The sequence below is a fragment of the Pseudopipra pipra genome, chromosome 1 (assembly GCF_036250125.1).
Source record: "Pseudopipra pipra isolate bDixPip1 chromosome 1, bDixPip1.hap1, whole genome shotgun sequence".
NCBI classification, from domain to species: domain Eukaryota; kingdom Metazoa; phylum Chordata; class Aves; order Passeriformes; family Pipridae; genus Pseudopipra; species Pseudopipra pipra.
In genome coordinates this window covers 126,987,991-127,013,081 of record NC_087549.1, presented here as the reverse complement: position 1 = coordinate 127,013,081, position 25,091 = coordinate 126,987,991, and the positions used below count along the sequence as shown (strand labels likewise).

Genomic DNA, 25,091 nt, shown 5'->3' with positions numbered 1-25,091 from the left:
CGCGCCGGCGGATCCCCGCCGCCCATTGGCTCCCCGCGCCCCCCGCCGGATCGCCGGATCGCCGCGCGCCCGCCCGCCCCGGCCCCGGCCCCGCCGCCCCCGGCCCGGCCCCGCCAGCGCCGGGGGCCAGGCTCCGCGCTCCCCTCTGACCCTCCGCCGGCGGCGGGGGAAGGGCTCGGAAGTCCACACTCGGATGCCCGGCGGTGTCTTGGGATCCTGCCGCGGGCACACCGTGTCCCCCACACACCCCCGCGTGGCAAGGCAACCTCCTCCATTCACAAAAATTTATTTTAAAAAAGTTTCGCTTCTGTGACTGTGCTAAGCGAAGCGCACCCCCCACGCACACGCGCGCCCTTTCTGATGGCAGAGCTGCCCCGCAAAGTGCTGCGGGCGCCCGGCGGTGAGGAGGAGGTGAGCGCGGCCGCAGGGACTTCGCACCGCTCTGCCCGGACCTGGTGGCACCCCCGGGCTCCTGGTTGTTCTGGGTTTGCTTTTTTGTTGGGGGTTTTTGGTTAGCGGTTTTTGTTTTGTTCTGGAGGTTTTTTTTGTTTTGGTTTGGTTTTGGGGGGGTTGTTTGTTTGTTTGTTTTGTTTTTCGGGTTCTTTGTTTGGTTTTTTTTTTAGTTGAATCGTAGAAAGCAATTTTTATTTCCACTAGGATGACATAATTTCTAGGTTTTGTGGACAGAATGTGGTAGCACCCAGACACAGTCTAGGAGACTTTTAGGTGCAGTGATGCCAGGACCTACCCAGCTCAGGATTTCTGAGGACTTCTCTAAGAAACTGGAATTTCTGTTCTTTGGACAGAGTGGCTGTTGGCTGTGTCCAAAATCTCTCCCCTTTCTGAACTGCCAAAATGCACCAAACAGATTGTGTGGTTTCATAAAAGCTATATTTGTCCTCTCTTTGAGCAGTGAATTCCAGGTATCACAGGAATCAGGTGGTAAATTCAGGTATTCATGACACTGTTTTGCTGTGAGATACAACGTTTCAGATTTCTATGATCTGATATAGTTCAGCAATTAACAAGTAGAGCCTCAAGTGATCAAGTCGTAGTTAACTCAGCACTTTCTGAGGACTCTCTTTATAGCTAAGGGTACAAAGGCAACTAAAGAAACCTGCTTTTGTATGATTCGCCTGTGGTGGTTATATACAGTTACTTCCTCTGTATTAATTTGTTTTGAAAATTGCAGTTGTTTCATTACACTCTATTCTAGAGCATACTACTTTCTGCCACAATGTTTTGATTCTCCTCCTTTCTGCTTTCACTATTCATACTCACTTGACACTTGTGCTGTCCAGCCAAGGAAGAGGGAAGCACCATGTTCTCACTACTTCTGTGTTTCCAATACTGCTTTTTCAGGGAAAATGTCCACCACCAGCAGCTTGTTTTCTGTGTTCTTTTTCCTTCTGATTTCAAACACCCACCCTAGCACACCTGTAATTACAAGAGAGTAACGATATTCTAAACATTGTATAAATGTATAATTTTATTGTGTTCTTGGCCAAGCATCTGAGTTGCTGTTCCCGTAAGCCACTTTTGTGATAAAATAGAAAAATTAAATTCTACCAAATACTCCAGTATAAATGATGTTTGCTGGATAATCATAGAATGGTTTGAGTTGGAAGGGATGTTAAAGATCATGTAGTTCCACCCCCCGCCATGGGCATCTCTCACTAGATCTGGTTACTCAAAGCCGCATCCAACCTGGCCTTGAACACTGCCAGGAATGGGGCATCCATAACTTCTCTAATGAGACCATGATTTTCTTACTTATACCCATATCCAGACTAGAACAGCTGCTGAGCTTGTGGGAACACTGTGGCTGCAGATATTACCCCTCCAGTTGTCCATCCCACCCCACTGGATGGATGTCTGAGCCACCCATCAACCAGCTCCCAAAGCACTAGACTTTACCACATATTCTTCTAAACCAAAATCAGTGGTTTCTTATCTTTCAACAGTGCACTAAAAATTGTTGGTGTGTTAGTCAGACAAGCCGATTTAGCCAATGTCAACTGAAGTTTCCAAAGTTACCTCAGAGCCATCACATATTAGGTGTCACCTGTGAAATTTGCACTGCTGGATCCCATCTTGCACTTCCCTACACCACAACCTGCACCTCACAAAGTCTGGCACAGCACAGTGGCCACCTTCCAGCACACCCCCCCTCCATGTGCACAGGTTTGGCATCCTGCTTTACGGAGCTGTAGGAGGTCTGCGTTGAGCTATAACTCTAAGAGAAGCTGTACAATAAATGCATCCTGGCAGGAGAAACACTCTAATGCTTACTGTTCCTCTTCATGCCACACATCTCTTCCCTGTCACACACGCCAGAGAGGAAGAGTAAAGCTATTTTGAAGCCATCTTTGTTCATCCACTCTGCTGAGTGGTACTCAGGAAAACTTCATTAACTATTAAGAGGAAAATGCTGTAGATGAAGTTCTGTGTGCTGAATGCAGTGTTGTACCATCACCAGTCATAATTGTCTTATATGTAAACTGGTGGGGCCATAGTAATTATTTGGTAATTTTGCATGTTTGTTCGAAATTCTTACCCTTAGTTAATTTTTTTAAATAAAAGCTGTACATTTTAATTACTCTTTTTAGAAAGCAGTACTCTTAAATATCTTCTTATTAAAAAAATAATCCTTTTAGAAAATGAAAAATTAACCTCAGAATCACTTTAATTTTTAGTTGAAAAGATGAAACAGTTTTTTACCAGATCGAGGATATTCTGAAAAAAATGTGCTAAATTTATTTTACTATAAAAACTTGCTTTAAAAAATCAACTTTTCTAATGATACAGCTTTATAAGCAAGTTACTTGTTTCCCTTTGAAAACAGACATGTTCAACTGTACTATAAAGCTTCACTGTATATCAAAAATTATATAATATTTCCATTTCTTAATGGCAATATACACTTCACACACTTTTCTAAAAGAGGACAATGAAATATGTATTTCTTGCTCAATTTCACACATTGTGGAGCTACAGCTAATTGCTGTAACATAAAACATAAAGTAAATCCAGACGGAGCAAAGAGAAGATTTGATAAACACTGGTTTTTCCTAGAAAATGTGAGAAAATTTAACCATGTTTCCAAATAAAGAAATAAACCATTATAATCCAGTATGATAAAATCTAAGTTCAGTATGAAAAAAAGGAATAAAAAATAAAGAATATGAACTGACTTGATAATAAGACAGAGAAATACATTCAATAATAGTTTATGCTGAAAAAATAAACCTTTTGAACACCTTCCTAAAATTATGCTTATACCAAAGAAAATCTTTCAGAGAAAGGATAGTCACAATTGAAACATAATAGCTAGGTAAATTTCAAAACAACATTAAGTTAAAAAAACCCATACTTGTTTCTCTGAAATTGTTTAGCTTATCCATTCTTCCAGGCATTTCCCCAGAAAACTTTGATCTACTTATGGACCTGATAGACAACAAAAGATATGCCCTCCATCCAAACAACTGTTGAGCAGCAACTTTTAAAACATAGTCTATAGCAGACTCAATGAAGTAACAACATAGTAGGTGGCTGACTACAGCAAATCCATGAAAACCCGATGAGATTTCTCTCTGGTAAATTAACCCTTGACCACATTTTAACCTCCTGATGCTGACTCTTTCAGCAGGTTAACAGTGCTTGTTTTATCATGATGCTTAGTGGCATACAACAAAGTAGTATATAACAGCAAAATTAAAAAGAAAAAAAAAGAAATTGATAGGGCAGATACTTGCCCAACAGCGTGGCTTTTTTGAAAGCCTGTGTTTCAAATGCAGCATCAAGGACTAAACCTTAAATCAAGAAAAAGGAAAGTAACAGTAGGAAGAAAACACATGGTGATTATATTCATATGCTAAACTATCAGATGTGGAATTAAAAGTACATGTAAACAAGTATCTTCAAAGAAAAAAGGAAAGAAAATAAAGAAGTAATCCCAGTTTGACTGCATGAATTAATAGAACATTACATACAGCATTGCACAAACCTAGAGGCCTCCATAAGCAACTGCATTTAAATGTCCGTTTACCTGAAAATGCAATGCAGGATAATTTTCAGTAAACATTTATCTACTAGAAAGTTATGCTAGATAGCAAAACTAAAATTAAGGTATTTCACAATCAGTGCATGAAAACAAAAGCCCAAACAAACCTTCTGTTGCAACGTGTGCCAACCGTATTCTGGGCTGTGCCAAAAGAGGTATGATCAACAGATTGAGGGAGATCCTCTATCTCTACTCAGTTCTCTGGAGGCCTCACCTGGAGTACTGCATCCAGTTCTGGGGCCCACAACATAAAAAGGACATGGGCCTGTTGAGAGGGCCACTAAGTTGATCAGAGGAGTGGAAAACCTGTCCTACGAAGACAGCCTGAGAGAGTCAGGGTTGTTCAGCCTGGAGAAAAGAAGGCTCCAGAGACACCTTATAGCACCATCCAGTACCTAAAGGGGCCTATGAGAGAGCTGGAGAGGGATTTTTAACAAGGGCATGATAGGACAAAATGGGAACAGTTTTAAACTGAGAGATGAATTAGATTAGATATTAGGAAGAAATTGTTTAATTTGAGAGTGATGAGGCACTAGAACAGGCTGCCCAGAGAAGTTGTGGATGCCCCATCCCTGGAAGTGTTCAAGACCAGATTGGATGGCACTCTGAGCTCTGAGTGAAAGATGTCCCTGCCCATGGCACGGGAGGTGGAACCAGATGACCTTTAAGGCCTGTTCCAACCCAAATCATTCTGATTCTATGATTCTATGAAAGGTGAAAAATAAGTTTAGTTTAATAGTATTTTCAGCCTTCATTATAACTAAGACTCCAAACTATAAAATCTCTAGAAAGGAGAAGGCTTGGCATCTCTCTTAGAGCACTGGCCCATTTGTTGGAGCAAAGTAACCTCAGTATTGTTCTGGCTCTCCTAGTAGTCTTCTGGGTTATTCGTACATAGGCAAGCCCTGTCATCTCACTGGGGTTTTATTGTGCTTATAAAGTGAGACACTGAGTTCTTAACTTGAGAAGTACTGTTGAAAATAATAGTCTGTTACTGTTGATTGTGGAGATACTGGCTGCACCTAACTCCTTGGATTGCCAGAGTCTTTTTCCTTCTGAACTTTTGAACAGCAAAAATCATGCTATACATATGTATTAACTTCAATGACAGTTGCTACAAAGCAGGAGTGACTCAGCTAGAGCTGTGAATCCATGGTCAGGAAGAATGCTCAGCTCTGTGTACCATCACAACCAAAGCAGTAAGCGTTCCTCTACCACAAAGTACCAGAGAACAAGTTCAATGACAGTTTGATTAACTTGTATAAATCATCATTATCCCATCACAACAATGCTCATTTCCTGACCAACTGAGCAAATCAAAATAAAAATTATACTAGTTTGGGACCTAATATAGCAACATATGAGTCACTGGAAGAACAAACCGAGTTAAAGCATATAAATGTAAATTGTAATAGGTTCTTACAGGGTCAGTAAGTTTCCAGCTTGCACTCCTTGCAATCACATTCATGAAATGGTCAGCCATGATTAAGTGTTAATGAAGTAGCCTAGAAGTCACTTGAATATCAAGCCAGTAAAAGAATTTGTGCATAACCCTTAATCTCACAGATGGTTTTAATTTACACGTCCTCCTGTATGGATACCAAGAGAGAATCGTGCAAACACTTCAGAATCCTTCACATACTTTATGTGAGATTTCTGCCCTGCTGTAGTTCATAGAGGTTGTAGAAAATCTCGGATCTCCTGAGGCACTTATAGTCTAAGGCAAACATGAAAGAAGGAAAAGGAAGAGAAATGCTTAAAGATTGTGTTTACTAAGTTTGCTGGAAAATCTGTTGTTTAGAAGTTGTTCAGTACACATTAAATGGCTTTGGTTGTCGTTTAAGCCTTCTTGAAACCCAGAAGACACAGAGATGACACAACGTGCCCTTTCAGAATTACAGACTCTCACTCAAGATCACTATTGGACATGCTCAAAGCTTGAGCACAGACAATAACATAGCAGCAAGAGGTCTGTAGGAAAAAGCAATGCTATTTATTAAATGAGTGGTTATAATGACCAAAAAACTAAACAAGCTTCTGGTGTCAAAGGACCTTAAACTTATCTACTCTTTTTTTTAGCAGCTGCATCAACTAGGCTAGTAAAAAATATGACCTCTCTCTACAATTGTTAATTTATTAATTTTGACAGAGCAATAATGAAAATTATTACTATTAGTAGGCAATAGCTATATGGATATTACATCATGTATGTGCATATGTGAAATCATAAACACATATAACCATTAAGACCTAGCTATCCACTACCACCTGCCTACCATCCTTAAACCCACGTCTGCATAAAAACACCTGAGTATTCCAAGGCAAACAATGCTAGGGTCAAAGAAAGAGGACAAAATCTAAGCACAGCTTCATGCACATAAAATAACATGATACTGAAAAGTAGATGTAGATTACTTATACAAAGAAAAAATTAACAGTGAATATTATTTCTTAGGGTGTTTTTTAAGTAGTAAAGACCTAGTACGGACAAATAAAAATACCTAGATAAACTGTTAGTTGAAGAACACATTGTTCTAAATGTTGTTTCAGAGACAAACCCCTGCCCCAGTCTCCAGTTAATTAGGAAGCAGCTTTGTTATCAAGAAGGTGGAAGGTATGTGTTGCCATTTGTGCTCAGGTGAGAAATTAATTATTTTGTGTCCATTTGCAGTAGGGAGTCTGTATTTTGTTATAGAGTAGCTAATGTTAATATGTTAACTTCTGTGAGGCTAATGAGATCATATGCATTATGTTCTCAGTTTTGCCATATTTTTAGTTACTGAGAATGACAACCTTGCAGCAGGGCTTTGTTGTGCCTGAGAAGGTACTGAATAAAGATGGTGGTCTCTGCCCTAGAGGGCATAGGTGTTTGTTCATCAAAACAGAAATTAAAATGTATTCTCCCTTCCATTCCAAACCAGTATCATAGAATCATAGAATCACAGAATCAGCCAGGTTGGAAAGGATCTCTGAGATCATCAAGTCCAACCCTTGATCCACTACCACCGTGGTTACTAGACCATGGCACTAAGTGCCACATCCAGTCTCATCTTAAAAACCTCAAGGGATGGAGAATCTACCACTTGCCTGGGCAGCCCATTCCAATGGCTGATTACCCCCTCTGTAAAGAATTTCTTCCTAATATCCAACCTAAACCTCCCCTGGCAGAGCTTAAGACCATGCCCTCTTGTCTTACTGATAGCTGCTTGGGAGAAGAGACTGATGCCCACCTGGCTACAACCTCCTTTCAGGGAGTTGTAGAGAGTGATGAGGTCTCCCCTGAGCCTCCTCTTCTCCAGGCTAAACAACCCCAGCTCCCTCAGTCTCTCCTCATAGGACTTGTGCTCGAGTCCCTTCACCAGCCTTGTTGCTCTTCTCTGGACCTGCTCCAGCACCTCAATATCCTTCCTGAACTGAGGGGCCCAGAACTGGACACAGTACTCGAGGTGTGGCCTCACCAGCACTGAGTACAGGGGAAGAATCACTTCCCTGGTCCTGCTGGCCACACTGTTCCTGATCCAGGCCAGGATGCCATTGGCCTTCTTGGCCACCTGGGCACACTGCTGGCTCATGTTCAGCTTCCTGTCAATCCAGACTCCCAGGTCCCTTTCTGCCTGGCTGCTCTCCAGCCACTCTGTGCCCAGCCTGTAGTGCTGCCTGGGATTGCTGTGACCAAAGTGCAGGACCCGGCACTTCGCCTTGTTGAACCTTGAGAAACAGAAGTAACAAAATAGAAAATAGCTAGATATGGCTTCTATCTGTGCCAAGCAGAGGCATTTTAAATGAGAGATTTTAAGGCAGCATTTGAAAGAACAAGGTTCCTGAGTTTTCAGTGGGAACTTTTCCCATACAAAACAAAAAGCAAGTAGAAAATATGGGGCACTGCAGGCTGTTGTTACTGCTTTTATGGCTATTACAACTTTTAGACAGCTACCTAGAGCAGACAGTATCACATTAGGTTAAACTAGATTGCAAAGAGCCAAAAGACAGGGTACATCTATGAAAGGTGGTTGAAGAGAGCATGAAAATCAGTAGGAGATGGCTATACAGACAAAGTGCTAGTCCTGGTAGCACTTCATGGCACACACAGGGAGACATGCCAAAAGAGAAAGCGAAGATCAGATACGAGAAAATTGTAGGTAGGCAGTGACTGGGAAAAGCTAAGGTTTGCAAAATTTAAATTGAGGACTAAACAACTGTATTGAGTCACGTGGTAAGTAAATTCCTCATTGGGAGGAAATTTCAGGTGGGAAGAAATCAACTAAAAATGGAGACTAAAATTACATGTACAGATGGAATAGAATGTTCAGGATCTACAGGCCAGAGTCCCCCCAAACGAATTGAGCAAGTCTTCACAGAAATAATAAATGCCACAAAGGATACACCAACGCAGTAACATTTGAACCCTTAGAATTATAAAACACAGAACATTTAGAAGCAGGAAGTGATATTTTCATTCAGTGAGTTTAATGGGCTTAAAAACTTTCATTTTCAACTCCCCAAATCTGTTCACAAGATAGGAAAGAATATCTATACCTGTTTTTCGAAAAAGGAAATTTAGGCTCTTGTGAGTATACCAAGGATTAATAAGAGGGATAAGTGTTGCATGCTGGGAGGATTTTGGTAATATTCAAGGACTTCATTGCTTCTTTGACCTAGCTATATTGGGTCACCAAACTCAGCTCTGATGTTAGAGGCTTCTTCCACATAGAGTGCATAAGGTTACCATCATTCACAATTTTGCAATTCATTAGCTTTCAGTATTTGAAAAAGAGGGGAGAAGGGAAGAACACACAATCTTTGAATGTTAGGATTTTCATTTTTGAAAGTATCATGTTTTAATAGGGCATTAAGTTACTGGTTCTTATTGGATTTTATTTTGTCATGAAGATTTTTTTTTGCCTGTTTTGAGGAATATAACTATTTTAAAATGTTCTGCATTCAACCAACCACACACAAAAAAAAGGGAACTGAAAACAGGAGGTGGAATTAAAACCCTGATATATGTGACAAGGGACTAATGGGGCAAATATGGTCTAGTCCCATCTGCAACTGCTGCTGTTACAACTACAGGTTCACCATAGAGGAGCAAACAAGACAGGTTAAAGGAAGCTGCTCAGCTCTTGTGCTGAAATATATTACTGTGAATACAGGTCTGTACAATCATAGAAGTTGTGACTTTTCATTATTGTATATAAAAAAAATTGGTTCTATAACTACAATAATACATCTTCTGAGAACCATCTGCTGCCTTAATAAGCAACCAGTGTGTATACTGTCCACAAAGAGCAAGAAGGATTCTTGTAGCATAGTGACATTTCATAGTCTTATGTTTCTTTCTAGGACATTTCTTAGTGTGTTTCTTAGAGTAATTTCTTAGCAGACTGAAGAAATTACTCTACTGTAAATGCGAAATACCTTTTTTACATAAGGAAACCCTCATAAGCCATTCTGCTTCATCTTTTTCCTTGTGCATATTATTCTACCTAGTAATTTTTATCACAAAAATTGTGTAGCAGAATAGTAGAGCAGAGATTTTGAAGACAAAATCTGTACAATCTCCTATTTTGTTTTAGAGGAGGAGAAGGGCGTAGAGATTTTAACAAATCTTCCTCTGATCTTATTTACCTATTACTATACCTTTTTATTTAGTATCTGTATTTCTTAGGTTTCTATAGTATTATATTAGGTGGTACCTACTCTACATATAAGTTTGGAAATACCATAGACCAAGAGTTAAAAGTAACTGAAGGTTTATTTGTGAGATGTTTTCAGAGTGTCTGTAGTAAAAAACATATTATTGTGAAAAAAATCCACAGAAGCAGCTGCTCTTAAAATGTCAGGCACAGGCACAGCAGGGGTTGCACAAAGTTTCGACTGCTTTTGAAAAAGTGTTAGAATAAAACAATAATAATAACAATAATAATAATAAAAAGCTCCGCAAAAAACCACACTTCAGCAAATGCCAGTCAGTCTGAATGGAAATTTTCAGTTTGGCAGAATTTCAGAAATGGAGTGGCAGAACAGAGGCAGAAGAATTTGACATTTATTTGCTTGTGTTTCGAAATCACATCTTGGTTGAGAAAGAGGGAAGGAGGAGAAATAAACATCTCTAAGAAAAAACAACAATATAAAAGGTACAGTTTATGTTTGATAGGACTCAGATTGTCTAATTATATTATACCATTCTTAACCTAAGATTTAAAATACAGAAATCATATTTGGCTTTTGAACATAACAGGCTTGACTGGCATGCATTTGTCCAATTTTGATTTGGGTTCATCTTTATTTATTGTTATTTTAGTTTCAAGTGCTAAGTTTAGCTCTCTTTTAGTGTTAATTGCTATGTTTATTTTTCTTTTTAATTTCAGAGGCCTGCAGTACAGTTTGAACTGGAGATTAATTAAATTCTTGGTAAATCACATTCTAACAGGAGATGTTGGAATCCCATTGTGAACAGGGCCAGGCTATATTTAAAAAAAAAAATAAAAACCTTCTCATTCAGTTAGAATCCAGTAGACATAAGAATAGAAGCTCAGAGCAACGTAAAAGTTCTCAGATTGTAGATTTGCCTCAGAAAAAACAAAGATACAAGAATTCTTATATCTAAGGTTACAATCTCTGCAATCTGGTACTTTATTCAGGATGCTTCTGTTGCAAACTGTTGATTCTTTCTATTATCATCACTAAGTTTTTGATGATAGCCTAAGGAAGAAAGCTGTTTTCTGTTTGCATCTTACAAAGGAAGCTCAAATTTACTAAGCACAGTCCCCTGAGTGACTGTGATTTTTTTTTCCCTCCACTCAAGGGAGATACAAAGGAAAACATACCTGAATTATGGAACTTGCTTGCTTGCTTTCTCTTAATGTTGATTTGTTTTTATCAACTCTGATTATTAAATTTAATTTTGTACATGAAATTCATGGCAAAAACATGTACCAAGTTTTTGAGGGCTAGCACTAGACTACAAGTTAAAGCAAATCTTCCAAGAAGTATTTTCAACTTCTTAAGTTGATATAATATTTTTGTTGCCTTTTTGTCAGGATTGAATGCCATCCTTTACTGTCAAGTTCTCTTCACAGGGTGTCAAAATATTAATTTTAAAAACTAAAAGTTACAGGATGACAACTACCTTTGCCAGGGAAGTTCATGTCATGACAATAAAGATGCTGTCTTCAGTGCACATTCCTTGGATGACATAGATGCAAAGGAGCAGTAATATACACAAAGAAGCAACTACACATACAGACACACCTAAAATTATTCAAAAGCTAAATATACTATTCATAGTTCTACCCTTAGGATAGTAAAAAAGGCTGAACTTGACATATATTTATTAGTTTGTTAGGATATTCAAAAGCTTAAGCAATGAGTAAATTGTTAGACCATGCACAGTGCAACTCAGCTCAAGCTTCTGACCACAAGAATGACATGGTTATATACATAAAGTCAAATTAGTAAAAAATGCCATCAACAAATTCCAATGGTAAAATGATAAAATAGTCAACTATTTTGGCTGAATCATACAGTAAAAATATGGATGACCATAAATTACAAATCTGTATTCTAGAGTTAAATATTGAATCCACATGAGCAAATGCAAAGTAAACTAAGACTTGAAGCTGAAGGCTTGAAAATTTAAAGAAATTGAAATTAGAAATTATTTTTCTAAAATACAAGGTGTCACCTCCTAAAGTCAATCGATGTCAGAAAAATGTTTTCTACAAAAGCAGGGCAAAATGCTCCCTTCCCTCCCTCCTTTAATATCTTCCCACATTTATTCGTACAGGAATGCATTAACAGCTTTTTATTATTCAATGTTTCCCATAAGTTTCCCATAAAGAACTGGAATAAATATATCTACAATTAAGATTTCCTGATTTGTACTCTATATATCTTCGCAGAATAAAAGAGGGAAAAGAAGACCAGCCTTAGAAAAAAAAGAAGCGAATGTTTGGAAATTCTGGCTGTTCAAAACAGGTGAACAATTTAAGAGCATTTCTATTTCAAACATTGAAAATATAAAAAAAAAAAAAAAGATGAAGGGGAAAAAAGAGACACACCAATCTGTTGTTTAGGCTCAAGAGAACAAATTCCATAAATCCTATCATTTCAGACATAAAAATACTTTGTTCCCTCAAAGATATCAGTCAGCAACCTTGCAATACATGCCGTGAGATTTATTTATCTTGCTAGATTCTGTAAAAGCAGTTTTTGAACTTTCCAAGGTCTGCTTATAAAACCCATAATTAAAAGGACTCTTTTCTCCTTTTTTTTCCCCACAATCCCACAAACCAGTAGCAAAATTCTAGTAACAGTTATCATAATTCACTTTGGGGTCATTCAAATCTCATGACTTATATAATTTATTCTGATCAAAGCACCTTCTCTTACCTTGATCAAAACCAAGATGAATCCATACTCTGCCAAAAGTCTGTTTTTGAGTAAGTCAAAAATGCCTTCATCATACAAAGAGTAATTTTCCCTAAGCCAGGTATTTTTAACTAAGCACCAACTTGATGTCCTCTTTAAAGAAAATTCCACTACAGAAACCTTTACACATACACAAATCAAATGTTTTCTATTTGCCTACTTGATTATCTCCTAGGCACCTGAGATGTCCAAGTATTTGTGCTCATTTTCACTGGCATGACTATAGAAAGTTTTCTCTATACTTAAATAAAGCCCCTTGCACTAGCTTGGTTAAAAACACATTTCTTCTCACAGTCAGAAGAGGTTCATGAGAGAATCTGTTGTTCTATTGGAATAATCACTCTATGCATATAGCCCCTTTGTAGGGAACTTTGCCTAGATTTGCTTTCTCAATTATGATTTCTAACTCAACTTGAAGACTTAACTGAAACTTTACTTCTACAAAGAAATCAGAGATTTAAATTTGAAGTTCAAAAAGTAATTTATAAATAAAGTTATTACTTAACAGGGCTATATCAGGACCCTAGAAGATCATCCCAAGTTTAAAAAAGGGACTATAAATCCTCTTCTTCCTCCTTCTGATTTGTACCAGGGCATAGAAGCCAGATACTTACAGGTTTGCCAAGGCATTCTCCTTTCACTATTTCTTTATTAGGATTATGCACATGAAGTCTAATTTCCTCATCTAGAGTAAAAAAGAAAAAGCGTGGGAAAAAAAAGATATGGCAAGTTGAGAAATCAGGGACTGCCTTTTATTTTCTCCCTTTTTTAATATTAAAAAAAAAAGCATTTGGAAGTTCACACGTAAACTTCTGAGGTGTGTAAAGATATTTTGTTAATTGTTATGGTTTGAGATTGCCCCCTCGGGAGCCAGGGAGGCTCAGAGGTGCCAGGGCAGTGTTCCCTGGGGGGCCAATCACCGCTCGTCTTGTTTGCTCCTGCTGAAAAATCATATATACACAACAGGCAGAAGTTGTTGGCAATCGGTCTGTGTCTGCTGCTGTGTGAGGGTGTAGAAGGCCAAGGGTTGGCAGGGCCTCCTTCTTCCCCCCTCCGGGGGAAAAGGGGAGCCCTGCAGCCCCACAACTCTGCCTAAGTCAGGGTTGGAGACAGCATTGGAGTGAGTGTGTGTTGTGAAGGAAGGGATTCACAACACCTGAGGTAAGAGGGAGAGAGAGAGGCAAGCTCCTTGCGAGGAGGCCAGGCCCTCTTTCCCCCCCCCCCCTTTCCAGCAAGACTGCAGAGCTCGGGACAGTTCATAACTGGACCAGACACCTGTAGCAAAAGCTGAGCAGGGGCTTTTCCTCTCACTGTAAGTGGGATTGGATGCAAAGCTTAGTATTTTGAAGCTGAGCCAAGAGACGGGCCAGAGGAGGAGGCTTGGCGCCAGGGAGAGAACTCCAGGCGAAATTGGAGAGGGGCCAGAGAGAGGCTCGGGGGGTGCCCTGCCGAGGTTTGACCGGGAGCATCCGAAAACATGGAGGAGGAGTGAAGATTCCAAAATGCGTATGTTGATAAGCTGAACTACAGCAGCATGGAACCAAGGTATGAGAGTGAGAGAATGACACAGCAGAGACTGACACGGAACCAAGGAGGACGGACTCAGGGCTATCTTCTTGGACTTCATGAAGAAGAAAGGAGTTCAGCAAATGGCTGGAGGGTCCCCGAACACTCCCACGAGAGAGAGAGACTGGGTACCTATCAGCCCGAAGAGTTTTTTCCTGCACTGAATTGAGGGAGAAAGCTTAAAGGGACTGATAGAAGTGTGTAATAATATATATATAGTTGCTTTTAGCTTGTATAGTATTTATTTGTGTAAATAAAATGTATATACTTCCCCTTTCCCCTATAGAAGCCTCTTGCCTGAAAGTTTCTCTTCGGTGTTGAGATAAAATTGTGGGAAGGGGTGAGCCTGGAAATTGGATTTTGGATTTTTGTGGTGGCTCAAACTACCACATTAATAAACATTGCAAATTTCCCAAAGCTTTATTTTTTAGGTGCTGGCTATTTTTTCCAGTTGTATTCTCATCTCTAGCCTTTTGCTGCTGTAATAGATAAAGGAAGGAGGAGTGCTTGGTTTCTTACTGTGGATGCCTCCATGATCAGAGCATGTTAAAAGCTATTGAGAATTGCCTGCAGACCATTTACTTGTCCCTGGATTTTACCGGTTACTGAAAAAAGTTGAATAGATTATCTAAGTATGATGCTAAACATAGAGAAATATGCCACTATCGCGCTTGCTTTAATAGTTTAATCGGGATTGTTTGGCATCTCTAATCTTAACTGTTTTATCTGTTGGGTGTGGGGAAACTCAAAAACATGAACTTGAAACACACTTGAGACCTCGGCCCATACATATACTTTCTTCTATTACTGCTTAGTCTGTTTTTTATTAGTGCAATTTTTTCTCTGTATCACTGTATATTGTATACTATGGAGAACCGGGGGCAATTAAAGCTACTCAGTCCATGGGCTCTAAATATGATCCTCTCTTTTCTCTAACAGTAATTGTGAAATTCTCATAGTTATAATCATGGCTTTAAAAACCTTAAACTCATCCTTCGCAGAGTTGTACATTTCCTATAGGCTGTCACATATTGTATAATAAGCAAACCAATGGAAACTGTTGGATGGATGAGTGGGCTGCAGCTCCGTTTTTTTAAAGTGGTAGATTGGATATTTCATGTAAAAGATATTCTGGTGCTTTCCACATAAAGTTTTTCTAGTTTCAATGGAAGTATTTTGCTATATTTTTCTCAGTTAAATTTATTAGATGTTTGGTTTGGGTTTTTCTATTTTCCAGCCAAGAATTCCAGTTTCAGGTATACCAAAATGTATTTCTATTTGTTTTTCAAGTATTTGCAATTTCCTCCAAAAAAACCCAAACAAACCAAACCAACAACGAACAAAAAAATGCACCACCCAAGTCTGAACAAATCAAAACATTTTTGATTTGACACTTCAAAAAGACTAGGCTTCTTGTCACTTTGTCTTTGATGCTTTTTTAAAATGTTTGAAAACAGTAGGTAGAAGTATTTCATATTACCTTAAAGGATGGATTTTAAATTTATAGATATTTTTGTTGACTGAGTTTAGAAAAAAAAAAAAACACCTTTCAAATATTTGTAACTCTCTCAAGAAAAGTCAGTTATTCACATATTTTAATATGGAATGATCAGTGACTAAAAAGAAAGAGAATTCTGGCCTAATTTCTAGTAGTAACTAGTACGGTAACAAAGGATGATTGAACTAGAGCTTCTCTAATTGTTTTAGCTTTCCTCCTTAATAGAAAAGAGCACTGTAGTCTGCACTGATTTTTTTAGAGCTCAGGTCATTTAAAAAAATTCCTGCAACAGCTTTAGAAAAGGAATGTGATGTTACCATTTTCCAACTAATGGTTGCTTCCTAATGACTTTTGGTTCTTCAGAAGGCACCTGACAATACAGAAATAGTTTCTGCATAAATCAGTTAGGCTATTCAGTAGTCTTTCCATGCTGCTTTGCTGCAACAGCATAGTAAGTCAAGACTATTAGAGATAATTTAGTAAACTTCTAAAGGTTTCTAATTTATTCTGTGGCTCTTTCTAGCAATAGGTCTTTTATTGCATCTGATGCAGTCAGGTAAATGTTGTGCAGTCTATCAAATTTTGCAAGCTCACTCGAAAGCTGTTATCAGAGCCTAAATTCAGAGTTTTCTCCTGAGAGCACAAGCACCTCCCTGATCAGAGCTAAGAGAGACCAAATAATTCTGGCACTTAAAAAAACGCCCAAACAAATAAAAACACATAATCTTTTAGGGAACTGAGCACTTCGGGAAAATGCTGGAATGGCAACTCAAAGAAGTATCCACACTGTGCATTTGAAAAGTAGCAGTTTATGTTAGGTTTAATATAGCAAAGAAATCTGTGCTGCCAGTACTGTCTGACAAACATCTCTCAGCTTTTCCAAGGGGAACACGTCTATGGCAAAGAGGGCAGTTGAGTCTTGATGAGCATTTAGGCTTAGGCTTCTGAGCAAAGACTGTCACCATGAAAAGTATTCTTGCCAACTGTAGTGGTGCTTTTGCAAGACCACTAAATACAATTTTTTTTTTCTGTGTGAATATAGCATTTCTTATATTTTTCGTGCTTTCCATATGGACGTCATCTGCTGTTCTGAATGTTTAATGGTGCAATGTAAGTATACAGAAACGTGTTCAGAAGCCATTTCTTATCTGTACAATTAAGCAACTCTTACAAAAATACTACACATCACTTTAAGGTAAACTCACCTTGTCATGAATACAAAACTACATTCATCCTATTTATCACTGTTTAAATAAATCAATAAATATCGGAATGACAAGAAGAAAAAGAGGTAGGTAGCTTGTTTGCTTACTTGTACTGATGATGATAGTGTCATATGCTGTTTATTAATAACAGGGGTTTTTAAAACAGTGGAATAGTAACCCTTATAGTAAAAGAGAAAGCTATCATAAGTGTTAAATTTCAAATAAGCCGCATCTAGCAGCCCTGAAGATGAGATCTGGAAAACTGCAAGAGCTGACCAATTCACTTCCTAGTCATCAGCTGAGTGACTTTTTACATGACCTGGGAGCATGGTCTTAGTTTCCTTTCTTTTTTTTTTTTTTAAATTTTTTTTATATAAGAAATTAATTTTAAGGGATTTTTAAGAAATTCAGAATTTAAGAAAAAAAAAAGCCTAAAGAACCTTAATCAAATCCTGTGAGTTACCAGGCGACATTTCACTAGTTCTAAATCAAAATTTACCTTGTCAATACAAATTTTATACAAGAGTTCCTATTTTCACTTTAATTATTGATACTAGTCTGATTTTCTAGCTCAACTCCTATTAGTTTTCTTGTATTGACTAAAATTTCCATAGAGATGGCAATTATGCAGAATGAGCTCAGAACTTTTTTATCTAGTATGATAACTAAAGGACTATCCTGGGTAATGTCTGTTGTAACTAATACTAGTGGGGTCTAGAGGTCTTGATATGGGACTAGGAAAGCATATACTGTTCATATGCAATTATTTAATTTTTTACCAAAGGACAGAAGGCAAATCTTTACATTGTCTACAGCCTTTATGTTCACTGAAACTGGGAAGAGGAAGAACAGGGGGAGGGGAGATGTAGAATATCACCTGAGAAGTCTCATTTACAGGAACTACGTAATTTTTTTCCCCAGGGAGATGGGCAAAACAAAGAGCATGTGAGGTAAAAAATAAAATCGTCACATCAATACTAGACAGACAGAAGGAATGGGCATAGACAAAATAACAGAATTACAGTCAGAAATTTTGTTTAAGACTTTCATATAGACTTCTGAATTTCAGTGAAAAGTTTTGTAAAATGTTGATGGAGATGTCAGGAAAATCTTATTCTCACATTTTAAGTCAAAATAAATTTTGTTGTTAGATCTCAATTCACACAGCACCCACTACTGATGGGGTGGTAGCAATGAATGTGTTTACATTTGGGCTCAGTTTGTCTTGGTAAGCTGTATTTCAAGTAAATGAAGTCCTTAAAGTGAAAAGAGAATGCAATTCAAATATTTGTGAGGGTTTTATGCAATATTCTGTATTTTGATTTTGCTGTAATTGAACAGAACAAGTGTGTGAAGAAACAAAGAGACAAAAAGCAGCAGGGTGCATTGTATTCCTCTTGACCATATCAAACTAAAGAGACTCTCGGAACTTTTCTGTGCTTCCCAGAAACATCACCCACATAAGGAACATAGCCCAGCATGCTGAGGGACTGAAGCTGGGACCTCATCCCTGCAAGTAAGAGTCCTCGTGGATTCACAGTTTAAGTGCTTCTGAGAACATAGTTTAGCTCTTTGGCATACCACAAGTATGCAGCCGTTTTGTTAAAAAGTCCCAGCTGTATAGTAATCAGCACACATTTTTAATCCATCTATTCTCTGCTGTGAAATGGCAATAGTGCATAATAGAGAATTTTAACAAGCATCCACTTCATTCAGTTATAATCTTCACTTGAGCCAGTACTTCATTTCTGTAGGTGATAAACCAGTACACCACACAGGTTCAACTGTAAGTCTTGTATCTCTCCTACAGATTAGAGAGAGATTTACTGGGGACAGATGACATAAAAGTGGGAGGGTGATAAGGATGTCACCCATGCCCAACAATGCTAGTCAGAGTTGTACATTTTCCTTGCCACATAATAAGACAACAGTTGGGGTGCTAGATAGCATACCTCCCTCTGCCTTCAAAGACTGCAGCCATGTTCATCCCTAAAAGCAGAGATCAATCCTTAGTAGCATTATACAGTCATTCAGTCTCTGTTCTTTGCAACTGAATGTGTGGAGGGGTTGTTGTTTGGTTTGGTTTTTTTTTCCGTTTGTTTGGATTTTTTTTGTTTTGTTTTTTATTTGTTTTGTTTTTGGTTTTTTTAGTAATCAATAGGAAAATCTGGGAAAAGGTTTCCGTAAGATATGTTTTTTAAAGTAATGTCCTTAAGCAGTTGAACAATTTTTTAAAGCACAGCCAGCTGTAAAATGGTATCTGACAAGATGGTCTGTTATTTATCTGCACAATGACATCCTAACTTTGCCAATATCTTAAGGAGAACTTCCTGCATCTTCTTATTGAAGTGAGTGCTTTTCATTTCTCTTCTTTGAAAATGAAAAGCTTTACATTTCTAAAGGTGGGGATTTTTGGAATAAGTGATATTATTTAAAGTGAGCACCTCAACCTACTCCATGCTGCACCCCAGAAGGTTTTGCCAACTGTGCATGATCACTTGCTTCTGGCAAAGGACTAATCTCCCCTTTCATCTGGAAGGTTTCCCCACCCAGTATCCAGCAGTCATGCCAAAGCACAAGAGTATTCCTTTTCCAAACTACATGGCTTTTAAAAGACTGCAACATAGAGGCTGCAGAGAAACAATGCAGATAAAGAGCCTACTAGGGAAATTTCTCAGTCATGAAATCACGTGGGTGGCGGGGTTTTTTCCCCTGAAATCTCTGAAGAGAATTCAGTTTTATACATATATGGACTTGAAACGGACTGTTCTGTCTGGACATGTAAAATCAGATTATCTGTCCTTGTGCTATCCTCTTTATTCACCTGGATATATTGTGCAACCCATCCTTTGCCAAAAAGAAACAATGTAAAAATAATTATGTATGAAAATATTTTTAAAGCATTAGTATAATTAATTGATGAAAACTGACAGTTGTGACTTTGAAAATTTTCTAACAAAAGTAGCATATTTTATAATAATAATCATCATATTAAAGTTAGTCTGTGAATTGTGTTTTGTAGTAATCTGCAGAACTGTTGGCATAATTTTAAAATTCTCATTAATCATAAAAGTGAAATTGGTGAGTAAAAAATTTCACCTCAGTCCTGTCTTTGTGATTCTAACATCAAACATTATAGCTAAATCTATTTAAAATTCTTGTTAACAAAGAAATAGAAAATTACTAAAATATTTTGGAAATCATACTACAAACAGAAATTGAAAATAACATTAATAACTACACCTCAGGCATTAGCATATAAATAATGGATTTTTAAGGTTTTGTCACAAAATATAAATTAATATAAATTTATCTTCCTATAGTCTCTAGTTTTCAGCCTAAAAATGAAGCAAAGAAATACTTTAAAATTATTTGAGAAATTAATTTAGATCTGTATTTACTTATGAAAAATAAATTTTTGGTTTAGAGCATTTATTCTTATAACTCATTATCAAATTGATTTAATCACTATGTTTTTGAAAGGGAAAAATTTCTATTCAGAGAGTTGCAACTATGATTTTGACAGATACGAAGTTGTCTAAAGATGGATAACTAGCTCCTAACCCATACTGGAATCAATAGGGGCTATGCATTACTAATATAGTCAGAAGCCTAAAGACAAATATAAATCTAGTCAACAATCCAGATGTCAACAATCTGGAAAAAAACTTTATTATCAATGTATGTGAATGAGATTGTGTACCCTGCTTGGGGAATTTAATCCACATTTTCTCAAGCATGTAAAAATGGCCTTCCTGTGGATTTTCCAATAGACCACATATAAACCTCATTAAACTGCAGCACTAAGACCTACTTGAGAAAGTTACTTAATGCAAGGAAAAAAAAATCCCTAAAAACACTCCCAGCCCAGTAAAACAATAACAAAAAAACCTTCACAGTATGCTACAGGCTAAACAGCATTTTCTGTTTTGACGTCTGTCTACATGGATGAGTTAAAGGGAATTTTCTGCCAACATTTCTAAGGATTTTGAGGAATACTTTGGAAAGAAATTAAATAGAAAGAAAAGTACCGTTTTTGCTTCATGTTATCATGGGTTTTAAAGGCTGATGTTTTTAGATACTGTTAATTATTGCTAAAGCTTTTCACTTTTTTTTTATTCTTTTGATTTGACTGCACTTCAACTATAAGAGTATTTCCTTGGGAGGTCATGTGTGACATAAAACCATAAATATCTGGCATCTTTTTCAAAGCATGAGCTGTGGTACATCTTCTAAACTATACAAGCATATAAACTGCATCTTGAGAATCTTGAAAGTGCTTAAAAATCAATAATTGAGTGTTTTGCATGAGCATCATCAACTCTCTAGTGACATCTTAAGAGGACTTTGAAAAAAGGTCATTGTGTAATACTTGAGAAGGTGTAACTCCTCTCACCCTCAGCATTAAAACACTTCTTCATCTTAAAAATAATTGCATAATAATGGCATATGAAGCAAATGGTCTACTTCCACAGATAGATATTGCATACCAAAGTAGTGTTCACTCCAGGATGACTAAAACTTCGTTGTAGCTATGAGGTACACAGACACATGGAAAATTTTGGTATATTGGTTTTGGAAACAATATAATCCCCATCTATATCAAGTCTAATTCTACAAAAGACTACAGTGTCAGCAAGTAGTATAATTCAGTGCACTGAAGTTGACAACAGCCTTCAAATACATGGCAGATGGTGCACTTCATACCACTGTAATCTGTTTTAGTCTTAAGAAGGTTTACCGAACTGGTTGCATGGCGCTACTCTGGCAGAAAAACATAGTTTATGGATGTTAGTTAAGCTTTGTTACACAGTCACTCTTCAGCTTCTCTGTCCTTGCCATTCAACACATTCACCTATACCTAAATTCCAGGTAACTTCAAATGAAGAGAGAAAAATTATGCTTTTTCTATTGATTTTCTCTAGAGAAACAGATAAGAGAAGTAGGAATCTGTAATTTCCAACTTTGACAACAAATTTACTTTCGCTCACTTTAAGTTACAAAGTTATTTATTTGCTCTGTCCCTTAGATCTGCATGTAAATCTGTATTAAGTTGGTGGAACATTTCTGTTAACTTCAGAAGAGTTTGACCACAACGTATTCCATTTTTTTCACCCTCTCACTACACCTTTTCTAAGGAATATTTGACCTAATGTCACATATTAAAAATTGTGAAATAATTAGAGTAAAACTTACCTCCATAAGTGAATTTTAAATGTGTAGTGTTGTGTAGGTAAAGGTGGGGAGCTGCTTGTTTTAAACTTAATTGGAATAGAAACTATATTTACTGGGAATATTTTACATTAACAGTAGATTAGCAATTTGGCATAAAGGGTTATCTATTTAAGTCTCACATTGAGCTTAAATGTGTTTTGTGCCCTAACCCCCAAAGCCTAAAAAAATCCCATAAGCTAAAGAAGAGAGCATAAATATTAGCTTTGAATATCCAACTACCTCGGCTTTTTTGATACCATAAATATCCTTCCAGTAATTCGTAACACTTCATATGAACTAGTCACAATAAGAAGCTTCTTACTGTTTCACTTAGCATCACTCTACAATATAATATTTCTGGTTTTAAGACATTTGTATTAACAGTAGAGATAGCAAATGTCTGTGTGGCGTGTCCCTGTAAGGAGGACTAAAACTTGTGATATTGTAAGGGCCTCAAGTGGACCTAAAGGAATACACTTCCTATCAGATGTGGTGGAGGTTATGTAAATCCTGTCAAGGGTATCTAATGCCAACTGCGTGCCACAAGGCCTTAGTAGTGTGAGACTTGAGGGGTTACTCAGGCCAGCAAAGCAGCACTGACTAGACCACTGAAAATGCTGAATGGATTCCTCAACATAAAAACATGATAAGAATGGAAGGGGGCATGCTACAGGTGTTAGTTACCTTTTCTTGTTGCTCTGTGAACAGAAGATGACTACTTCCTTTTCTTAGCTGGTCAGATTTAAGTAACAAAGGAATCAATATATAAAGACTTAGGAGAGAACCATATGGTGAATGATAAATGACAAGAATCAATTGAATAGAACCTATCAGGTCACAATAAACATAAGCCATCTCTGAAAATAATAAAAAGAGATGTTTTGCTGAGTAAAGCGATTGTAATTGTTTTAATAGATTTTTAGTAAAGATTTTTGTGTAGTCTGTCCTGGAAGCTTTATTGAAAAAATGGAAAAATAGAGCTGGAATACATTTCAGGTGGCCATCTAGTCCATCCTTAGATCCAAGTCACAAGTGGCACAAACGCCACACCTAACACCTTTGTCCAACTAGTTCCTAAAATCCTCCAGCAACAGACTCCACAGTCTCCCTAGGCAAACTACTCCAGTGCTTAACTGTCCCTTGCAGCAAGATTGTTCTTGATAGTCAGACTAATCACATCACTTCTTGCCCTATCCAAAGAGCTTATTCTCTCTCTTTTGGCATCAACTTTTTACATATAGAAGTCCTAACATTTCCCTAGAATTTTCTGTTTTCTATAATAAACTACCTCAATTCTTTCATCTTTAGTCTCTGAGCTAGAGGATGAGCTGTGAGCAAAGGTAACTGGATAGAACATGAGGGGAGATACTGCAGACAGAAATATAAAATAGTGCTAATTCCAATATTAATATATGAATTTTCTGCAGTCATGTATTGAGAATAATAATGAAAGGAGACCAGTGTTATCAAGGCATAAGTTCTTCCATGAAGAGAAATGCAAACTAACAGTAGCTTTGTTTCCATATAAAAGTATTTATATCCACCTGCATTCAAATGAAGATCAGCGTTGGTAGCATATGGGATTTAAAATAAAGTATGTTCTAAACTCTTTTTTCAGAAGACAATAGTTTAGATGTTATAATGTAAAGGAGTCAAAGAGGTTAGTTTTAATGTAAAGGAATCAAAGAGCTTACTGCATTTGTGAACTATTTAGAAGAAACTACCTCTTGAATTCATAAATTGTATTTACTAGAACAGTCTCCTTAACAATACATGTAATTAGACATCCCAGGGAATTTTTTGTTATCAGCATTACCTTCATCATCTTCTACAGAGGTTTTTGGTTTTCTGTATGGCAGTTGCTTTAAATTCCAAGAATCCAAAATCTCACATGAAAATTGTTAACCAAAAATAGAATTTTCTTTTCATTACGATTGTTTTCTACTGATATTTTTCCAACTGTAGAGCTGTCAAATGCAATATTAAATTTAATCTGAGCTAGTGTCTTTAAAATATAAAATAAAATAAACACACTTTTTCTTTCCTCACTTCATTTCTTGATCTATTAGATATTCATGGTTACTGTCCTTGGGATTTGATCTTTGCATTGTCAGTAGCCTTACTCATGGGAATACTCTAGTTAAGGTCCACAGAAATGTTCCTGCAACTGAATTTATTAAGAGTTCTATAAAAAGTACAAAATGTATATATTTTAAAAAGTGAGCATTTTAAAGAAAGCCAATGTGTATGCACTGTAGACATTTTTGTGACTTTTTATACATTTTATGATCTAATTGTCAAAGACATGCAAAGATGATTTAAAATTACACAGGGCCAAGTCTGTCTATAGATTTATTCCATACGTGTCAATAAATGTATGTTACACTTCTGAAAAGTGACTTTTAAACTTCCGCTGAAGATGCCAACTGCAGAATTTGTATACTTCCAGTAATATTGTAAATATGGCTATCTCCTACACTTCCTTTGACTTCTCAACCATTACGATGTCAATGGAAAAATCCTATACATTATTTGCCTACTGAAAATAAAGGAAATTGACAACATTTTTGACATCTTTCATGTTTAAAATGTAAATATTTAGATATGCTATTTTACTAGCCTATCTAAACAGAAATGGAGAAGTTCAGTATGAAAACTCACTCTGTGTTTCCAGTGTATTCTGTTAGTTATGAACAGATTTTCTTCTAGAAAGAGGGCTTTTTTGCTTCTGTAGCAGAAACTCTGAGTAATAGATTGTGATATGGATTGCACACACATATACACACAAATTAAATGAAGAAAAGACAGAAGGTAAGTGAAAACTTCCTTTTGCACTCCAAAGTAGCTACATCTTTGTTAGGATTTTCCAAATGTAATGGAAAAGAAAGAACTTCACAACTGTTATCTCAGCCATCCAATTAAAGAAAGAAACAGTGAGTTTGTTTGCTGGTCCCAAAATATCATGCATAATTCATCTTGGCCAACATGGAGTTGTTGTGTAAACTCTTTGCAAATGATGTAAATTTACTTTCTCCAAAAGAGAAGAAATTCTGCTTAAGGCACAGACATATTCAAGAATTTTACTGTGTCAAAGACCAGGCTGGCCATAACT

The 25,091-nt window shown here is 37.2% G+C and overlaps 1 long non-coding RNA gene across 1 annotated transcript; it reads left to right on the top strand.

Moving 5' to 3' along the window:
* The first annotated feature begins 31 nt into the window (after positions 1–31).
* LOC135424723 (uncharacterized) lies at positions 32–16,848 on the top strand. The gene is made up of 2 exons (XR_010435330.1): positions 32–411; positions 11,968–16,848. It is a non-coding gene; the product is annotated as an uncharacterized LOC135424723 (long non-coding RNA).
* Positions 16,849–25,091: the final 8,243 nt, after the last annotated feature.